The sequence below is a fragment of the Borostomias antarcticus genome (assembly GCF_949987555.1).
Source record: "Borostomias antarcticus genome assembly, chromosome: 1".
In the NCBI taxonomy this organism is placed as follows: domain Eukaryota; kingdom Metazoa; phylum Chordata; class Actinopteri; order Stomiiformes; family Stomiidae; genus Borostomias; species Borostomias antarcticus.
In genome coordinates, this window is record NC_140234.1 from 27,778,403 (window position 1) to 27,786,571 (window position 8,169).

The window sequence follows — 8,169 nt, forward strand, 5'->3', positions numbered from 1 at the left end:
GATTATTTTTTTTTAGAGATATTTTTTAAATGATTTTTTTGATATATTTTTTTAAAATTTTGCCAGTCGTATTCAAAGGGTTACACTATGGGCGCCAGTGGGGGGGGCACTAGCACTTTTGGGGTGGGCCAGGCCCCCTAAGGCCCACCCATAGCGATGGCCATACTGAATAATATTATTATTGTGTGGAGGTGGGGTGGGGTAGCCTGATATCAGACTGAATGTCAGCTCGTTACCCTCCGTTGAAATCTTCAAGAATCAGTCAACTCCGGGGGAGTGGGCGTATTTGAAAGTCTGGATCCAGGCTAGGGGTGGGGGGTCCTTCAGGATTTATCAAAATATGCCAAGGGTCCAGAGCTCAAAAAAGGTTGAGAACCACTGCTGTAGAGTAAGCCTAGTTAGATAGTTAGCTAGTTGGTTAGTTAGTTTGCTAGTTTGTTACAGCTAGTTAGTCTGTAGACCAGCTAGCCTGGGTCAGAGTTAACCCTTGTACCCCTGAAAGTACAGTGCCAACATTCCGAATATTAATTGTATTTTCCCTATATTACTAGAAAGCACAGCTTCTCAGCTTTCAGGAAGTGTTGGAATGTTGGATTTTTTTAATTTGTATATTATTATTATTATTATTATTGTTATTATTATTATTATTATATAAAAAAAGTGAGTCCTGCTAGGGCCTGTTAGGGTCAGATTTAGGGCAGTGTTTCATGAGAGCAGCTCCAGTTGGCAGCAAGGTGGCAGAACTGGGTCACTGAGGGACTGACTGTGCAGATAAAAGGCCTGGCGCGCTGGGTCTTTGTCAGGTCTTTGTCAGGTGTTTGTCAGGTCTTTGTCAGGTCTTTGTCAGGTCTTTGTCAGGTCTTTGTCTGCCAGGGTGCTTCTTTCTCTTTCTGTTCTTGCTAGGATTGTGTTCAGCTACATTCGGAGGCCAATAATGGGCCTTTGAGAAGCTGCAAATGACAGTGGGCAGGGTTTAATCAAAGACAGTGATCTAGGTAAATGCATTCACACGCAAAGACGCGCACACACACACACACACACACACACACACACACACACACACACACACACACACACACACACACACACACACACACACAGTTGTCATTATGTGCAAGATACAGATACCATGAACCATAAAAAAAGCTTAGCTGCATGCACAGCAGTATACACACTGACACATACTGTCCTATACATACCAGCACACACAACCCAGCTACTAGTCCATCATCACAAAGCATCACTGTGCATCACGGCGCACAGAAGGAGTGTGAACCACCAATCTTAACCACTAAACCACTACTGTATCTCTATGTGTCAGCGATACTGTGACCACAGGTATTATATTGTGTAAGAACAGGTAAGCACAGGTAAGCACAGGTAAGCACAGGTAAACACAGGTAAGCACAGGTAAGCCACTCTTTGCCCTACTCATCGCTTGCCGTAAAACCCCTCGACTGTTATGTGTGTGTTCCATCTCTATTAAGTGTGTGTGTGTATGAGTGAGTGTGTGTGTATGAGTGAGTGTGTGTTTTGTCCAGTGTGATCTGGTTGTGGTTCTGGCCGGTAGGTCCACTCACCCACATGATGCCGTGTCTCTCCTCTGTGCCCAGTCCCAGGTTCAGCTCCCTGGACTGGGGTTACGCTGGGAGCAAGACCCCCTCTGCCCTCCCTCTTCTCTCTCTCCTCTCTCTCCTCTCTCTTCTCTCTCTCTCCTCTCTCTTCTCTCTCTCTCCTCCCTTCTCTCTCCTCTGTTTCTGTGTCTTCTAATCTCTCTTAACCCCCTTTTGTCCTCTCCCTCTCTCTGTCTCTGTCCTTTGTGTGTCCCTCCAGTGCGTGGTAACCAGACCGGTCCAGCGGGCTGCGTACAGTAGCTGGCCCTACTGTAAAGTCCTGGGAGGGGGGGAGAGTCTGCTGGTTCCTGTTCCTCTGTGCTGGGAGGGGGGGAGAGTCTGCTGGTTCCTGTTCCTCTGTGCGCTGCGCCGGCTCCCCAGGAGTGTGGTGAACGGCCGCACCGACAAAACAAACCTCCACTATTCCTGGTAACAGGACACCTCATGCCCCCCCCCGCTCTCTCTCTCTCTCTCTCTCTCTCTACCTGTGGGTGTGGCCCCTCCTTTTTTCTCTCCTCCTACTCCACTGTTCAAAGGTAGTAGATGTATATGTCTCTTTCTTTCTGTCTTTCTTTCTTTTCTGTGTTCCCTTCTTTCTTCCCTCCCTACACCCCCCCTGTTTTCTTTTCTGTTTTCCAACCCCCCCTCCCTGCAACTCAGACCAGGTACTGTAGCCAAAACACAGATGGCAGTTACTGTACAAACACACAAACACACTAGGAGTGTGCGTGTGTGTATTTGTGTGTGTGCATCTGTGTGTGTGTGTGTGTGCATGCGTGTGTGTGCATGCGTGTTTGCGTGTGTGTATGTGCGTGTGTGTGTGCGTGCGTGCATGTTTGTGCGTGTGTGTGTGTGTGTGCATGTGTGTGTGTGTATGTTAATTCTCAGGCTAGGGAGTGTCCACTTGCGTCTAGTTTTGCCTGTCATGTGTAGTGTGTTGGTATCTGTGTGACTCAGAGAGCTCCTGTCTCATATCACCATGGTTCTACTGTCACTACTGTACAGAACTTTGTTTTCATCAAAGGATTTTCTTACAAGGGAACTAACTCCACAGAAAACAGTTCCCTTTTTGGAAGAGTATTCTACTGTAAACCACATTCCCTCAATTTAAATATGTGACACAGGATCTTCCAGATCTAAAGCAACGGCCTCTGTGTGTCACTGTGTTAGTGATGTTGTAATAACAATGCAAGTAACATTAGCCTTTCTCACGTTCCGTGAAATACTCATCTCAACTTCCTTGTTCCTGGGCCACATACGAGGTTTACATGTCAGTGAACAGCAGGTGACTTGATTTTTTATTGTTTCCGTGACAGGATGAATCTCAAACTGGATTCTCATAAAATATAAGATGAGATGAACTTTAAAAATCCCCAGGGAGGAAATGTGAGCATTACAACAGCGCGGATATATATATATATATATATATATATATATATATATATATATATAAAATATTATATATATATATATATATATACACGCGCGCGCACACACACATACACACACATACACACGCACAATATACATACAGGGGTAAAAAGTAGGGAAGTGTAAATTAGTTTAGTGTCAGTGACATGGGGGGGCCAGGTGGGGGCGCTCCTGCCTGACTCTTCCTCTTCCTTCCCAGTCAAATGCTGTGGGCCGGTTTCCTCACAGACTGCTCTGACTGGTCTCTGGTTCCACCTCCAATACTGCAGCAGGTCTGTCCCTGCGTCTCACATGGTAAAGCACACTGTGAACAGGGAAGCTGTCACACGTTCATTCACTCAAATCAATGCCGTTCTTGGCATGTTGGGAGAACTTTCCCAAGCAGAAGCTCTGTCCTCTACAGGACTGTCCTCTCCTAAAACAATCACTGGGAGACCAACGCAGGATTGAAAAACTGGGAGACCAACGTAGGATTGAAATTTGGGAGACCAACGCAGGATTGAAAAACTGGGAGACTAGTCAGGATTGAGGGAATGTAGCAAACTCCGTCTGGGGCGATGGTTCACCTTCCAACAGGACAACGACCCTAAGCAGTCGGCACACGGCCAAGATAACAAAGGAGTGGCTTCTGGAGTCTGTGAATGTCCTTATGTGACCCAGCCAGAGCCCAGACTTGAACCCGATTGAACATCTCTGGAGAGATCTGAAAATGGCTGTGCACCGACGCTCCCCATCCAACCTGATGGAGATTGAGAGAATCTGGGAAGAGTAGGAGAAACTGCCTAAATAGGTGTGCCAAGCTTGTAGAATCATCCTCAAGAACACTTAAGATGTAACTGCTGCTAAAAGTGTTTCAACAAAGTATTGAGTAAAGGGTGTGAATACATACATGTATGCACATTTGACATTTGAGTGTTTTCTTTTTAATAAATTTGCAAACATAAAAAAAACTTTGACTTTGTCATTATGGGGTATTGTGTGTAAAGTTTTGAGAAAAACATAATGTAATCCGTTTTGGAATAAGAGATATCTAAGCGCTGACATTTATACTTCTTGAGATACGAGCTGTGTAAAAGTAGCGATGGAAAGACCGGTCTGGAACCAGCCATGCTTTTGGGTTTTGGGCCATTGCCTTTTCGGGTCAGAATTTTGGGCTCCAAACTGCACCTTATGGACATGAAAATTGTTCTATCTGGAAGCTTTTTTCAGAAGGCGAGGCAAGGCTAGATTATTTGTATACTGTAGCACATTTCAGCAACAAGTCAATTCAAAGTGCTTTACATGAGACATTAAAAGCATCAAGACAAAGTGCAACACATAAAAGGTCAGATAAAACAAAATTTAAAAAAGGATATTTAAAACAAAATGCAGGAAAAATAAAATACAGTAATAAAAGTTACAGTGCAGTGTATGAATGAATAATTATTTGATTTAATAAAAAGCAGACAGAGAAAGACTGAGGCAGTGTAGGAGGAGGAGATAGGGGATGCTCTGGGGTTCTAAAGAGCAGCTGATTATAAAAGCGGGACCCCTCAATTTAAATATGTGACCCAGGATCTTCCAGATCTAAAGAATTATCCGCTGCACCCGCCTCTGTGTGTCACTGTGTTAGTGATGTCACTGTGTTAGTGATGTCACTGTGTTAGTGATGTCGTCATAACAATGCAAGTAACATTAGCCTTTCTCATGTTCCGTGAAATACTCATCTCAACTTTCTTGTTCCTGGGCCACATACGAGGTTTACATATCAGTGAACAGCAGGTGACTTGATTTTTGATCCAGACTGTTTGAAGCTCTGACCTCATGACCCCTGACCCCACACATGCTAAGTCGTCTCCTAGGGGCGGAGCCAGGGTCACAGGTGCAGATAGAGAACACACACCTTCTGAGCTCACATTCTGTTTCTCTCGCAAAACAGTCTGTATACTCTCCATAGAGATCTGTTTGTGCCAGATCGGAAAACGACCTAGCCAATCAGCGTTCTAAGAGAGAATACAAACAGCTACACTTCGGTGTGAAGACAGTGAGGAGTGGTTGAAGTTAGCGCCTGATAGACGGTGACAGACAGACGGTTCGTCCAATCACCTGCCACATATTTTTTAAAGTGCCCGCCCCTTTCTAAACAGTTTCCATCGGATAGTTCCAGATGGTTATGCGAAGCGCGTCAGGTTACCACACAGTAGGTTTATCGTCAGAGGTCAGGGGTCATTCTACTAGAGGACTACTGTGGGTTTATTGTAGGTTAGATACTATCAGTTACAACCCCCCTGTAATTAAGTCCCTCAAGGGCCGAAGGTTATGCTACTGGACTTTCATAATTGCTGCTTTATATTATGTTCTGAACTGCATACCATTTATCACTGGCGGTACACCGTGAAACATTAACAGACTTGTACCACTGGACCCGGAAACCTGCTCAGCAAATATAGAGCTCTAACTCACTACGAGACCAAGGATCATGGGGCTTTGAACAATAATAAGGTTATGGGTTTTATTCCCATTGAGAGTAAACCAGAACAGCGGGATTTCACTGACATGTAGGTCATTTTGGATAAGATCATCTAGATGATAAACTATCATTAAACACATACAGTAGATGTTTTAGTTCAATGCATTGAATAAGGAATAGATCTATAATCTGGGGTCTCTTCTGATATTGAACCCACAACCTTTCTGTCATTCTCACCACGGCAGGCCACACTGATCACATGTCTGCACTCAACTCAACTCAACTTTTATTTATAAAGCACATTTAAAACAACCGAGTTTGACCAAAGTGCCGTACAGCTCCAGAGTAACAAAACACACAGCACGCAACAGAACACTACAATACATCATACACCATACACAATAAGCAATATAAAATACAGTACAATACAGGGGCCATCAGGTGTCCAGCTCAACCTGAGTTGAAGGCCTGGGAGAACAGCTGAGTCTTTAAAGAAGACTTAAACATCTCTATGGTCTGGGCAGACCTAATGTGAAGGGCAGACTGTTCCAGAGCCTAGGGGCCGCCGCCCCAAAGGCTCGGTCGCCTCTAGTCTTCAGCCAAGTCTTTGGGACCGCCAGCAGCAGCTGATTAGATTAGACCCCCATAAACATGCACCGTTCATCCCCTCTGACATGACTGACTTGTTGACTTACCGTGGTTAAGATGAGCCCGTCGTCCTGGTCAGTCCCTGGGCCTCGGTCTCTGTCTCGGGTGGACTGGGGGGTCGGGGGGGTCGGGGGGAGTCCGGAGGCTAGTGGGTAGAGGAGCTGCTTTCTCCTGGAGGTCAGTGGATAACCTGCATCTCTCCTGGAAAACGAAGGCGTATGGTATCGAAGACGTATGGCTCCTCTTTCGCACCCACTCTCTTCCTGTGGTTTAACTGAGAGAGAAATGTTCCCGATCAGTATTTCTCTTCCCACTAGAATCCTCCTCGCTCGTTACCCCTGTCCCTCTCTCTCTCCCTCTCTCCTCCCTCTCTCTCTCTCTCTCTCTCTCTCTCTCCCTCTCTCTCTCTCCTCCCTCTCTCTCTCCTCCCTCTCTCTCCCTCTCTCTCTCTCTCTCTCTCTCTCTCCCTCTCTCTCTCCCTCTCTCCTCCCTCTCTCTCTGTTCAAGTGTTGCTCAAGCAGCCTTACCCTCTGTTTAAACAGAGCACGGCTTTCAATACCTCCAACGGTCTCTCTCTCTCTGTCTCTCTCTCTCTCTCCCTCTCTCTCCCTCTCTCTCTCTCCCTCTCTCTCCCTCCTTCTCTCTCTCTCCCCCTCTCTCTCTCCCTCTCTCTCCCTCTCTCTCTCTCCCTCTCTCTCTCTCTGTCTCTCTCTCCCTCTCTCTCACTCTCTCCCTCTCTGTCTCTCTCTCCTTCTCTCTCTCTCCTTCTCGCTCTCTCTCTCCCTCTCTCTCTCCTTCTCTCTCTCCTTCTCTCTCCTTCTCTCTCTCTCCCTCTCTCTCTCTCTCTCTCTCTCTCTCTCTCTGTCTCAAACACACAGACACACAGCTCATGCTTTGCCAGCTATTGTGTCGCCCAGCAGGTGTGTTTGTCTGAGTAAGACAAAAGTGAGAGAGTGTGTGTTTCTGCGCGGGCGTTGGTGAATAAAGAGGAGTGCGCGCGTGTGTGTGTGTGTGTGTCTCAGGTGAATCATTACCACACTCAGGCGGCTCTCTGTGTGGTCAGTGTTTTGGGCGCCCTCCCCCAGGGGACTGAGCTCTCCTGCCTCCAGACGTCTGTGACACAGTAACCCCCCCCCCTCACCTGAGAGAGATACTGGATATAGGTAAGTGTCACACTCAATTATGCCTGCTCTGATAAGAAACACAATTTAGTTATGAAACTTGTCACACACTATAACACTGTCCACAAGTAACCTAGATATCACTGTGCAGTCTTCACATTGTTGTCTACTTGGGGATAAACATTTGTGGCATTGGGTTCTCTCCCAAAATCCCATCCCACTATAGCTTGATACCAGGATGGCATTTTGTGTTTATTTGTGTTCGTTACTGTTCTGTGGTACGGTAATGTAATAGTTAACCTCCATTCACGCTACAGCTGAGGGGAAAAGCTGCCACCAGACCGCAACGTATATCAGGCCTGTAGCCAGGGGGGTCGAACGAACCCCCCCTCACAACCAAAGGTCCAGAATTTAAGACCAAAGGTCCAGAATTTAGGACCAAAGGTCCAGAATTTAAGACAAAAGGTCCCCCCCCCGTCCCCCCCCATCAGCAAATCGAAACGATACGGTCCACTTTTGGAAAAAAACAACCCCCCTCCACAAGGCTGGCTACGGGCCTGTACTGTACTCTATATCATCCATTGTGTCCGGATACCACCAGCAACAGGGTTATAACAAAGGAGGACTGCCACTGAAGTTCCTTCCCGGTAGACATGAGCATTCTACCCAGAATACCCCTAGCAACCCTTGTCTCCCCCTCCCTCTTTTCTCCTCTCGTTCTGTCTGTCTCCGCCTCTCTGAATAGGCTCTGTGCACCAGCTTCACTGAAAGTAACTTGGCTTCTTTATTTCCTGTCCAATATGATTGGATAAAGTGATTTATCAGGTGTGCGCTGGGTCTTCCGCACACCTGATTAATCACTTAAGCCAATCATATAGGACAGGAAATAAAGATGCCAAGTGACTTT

General features: G+C 46.3%; 1 protein-coding gene across 1 annotated transcript in view; it reads right to left on the reverse strand.

Moving 5' to 3' along the window:
• The window catches only part of LOC311313389 (transmembrane protease serine 4-like), a 24,041-nt gene extending 17,777 nt beyond the window's left edge, over positions 1-6,264 (reverse strand). The window contains exon 1 of the mRNA XM_084443513.1: positions 6,189-6,264. The gene's annotated coding sequence lies outside the window, so the exon portion shown is untranslated. The remainder of the gene's footprint in view (positions 1-6,188) is intronic.
• Positions 6,265-8,169: the final 1,905 nt, after the last annotated feature.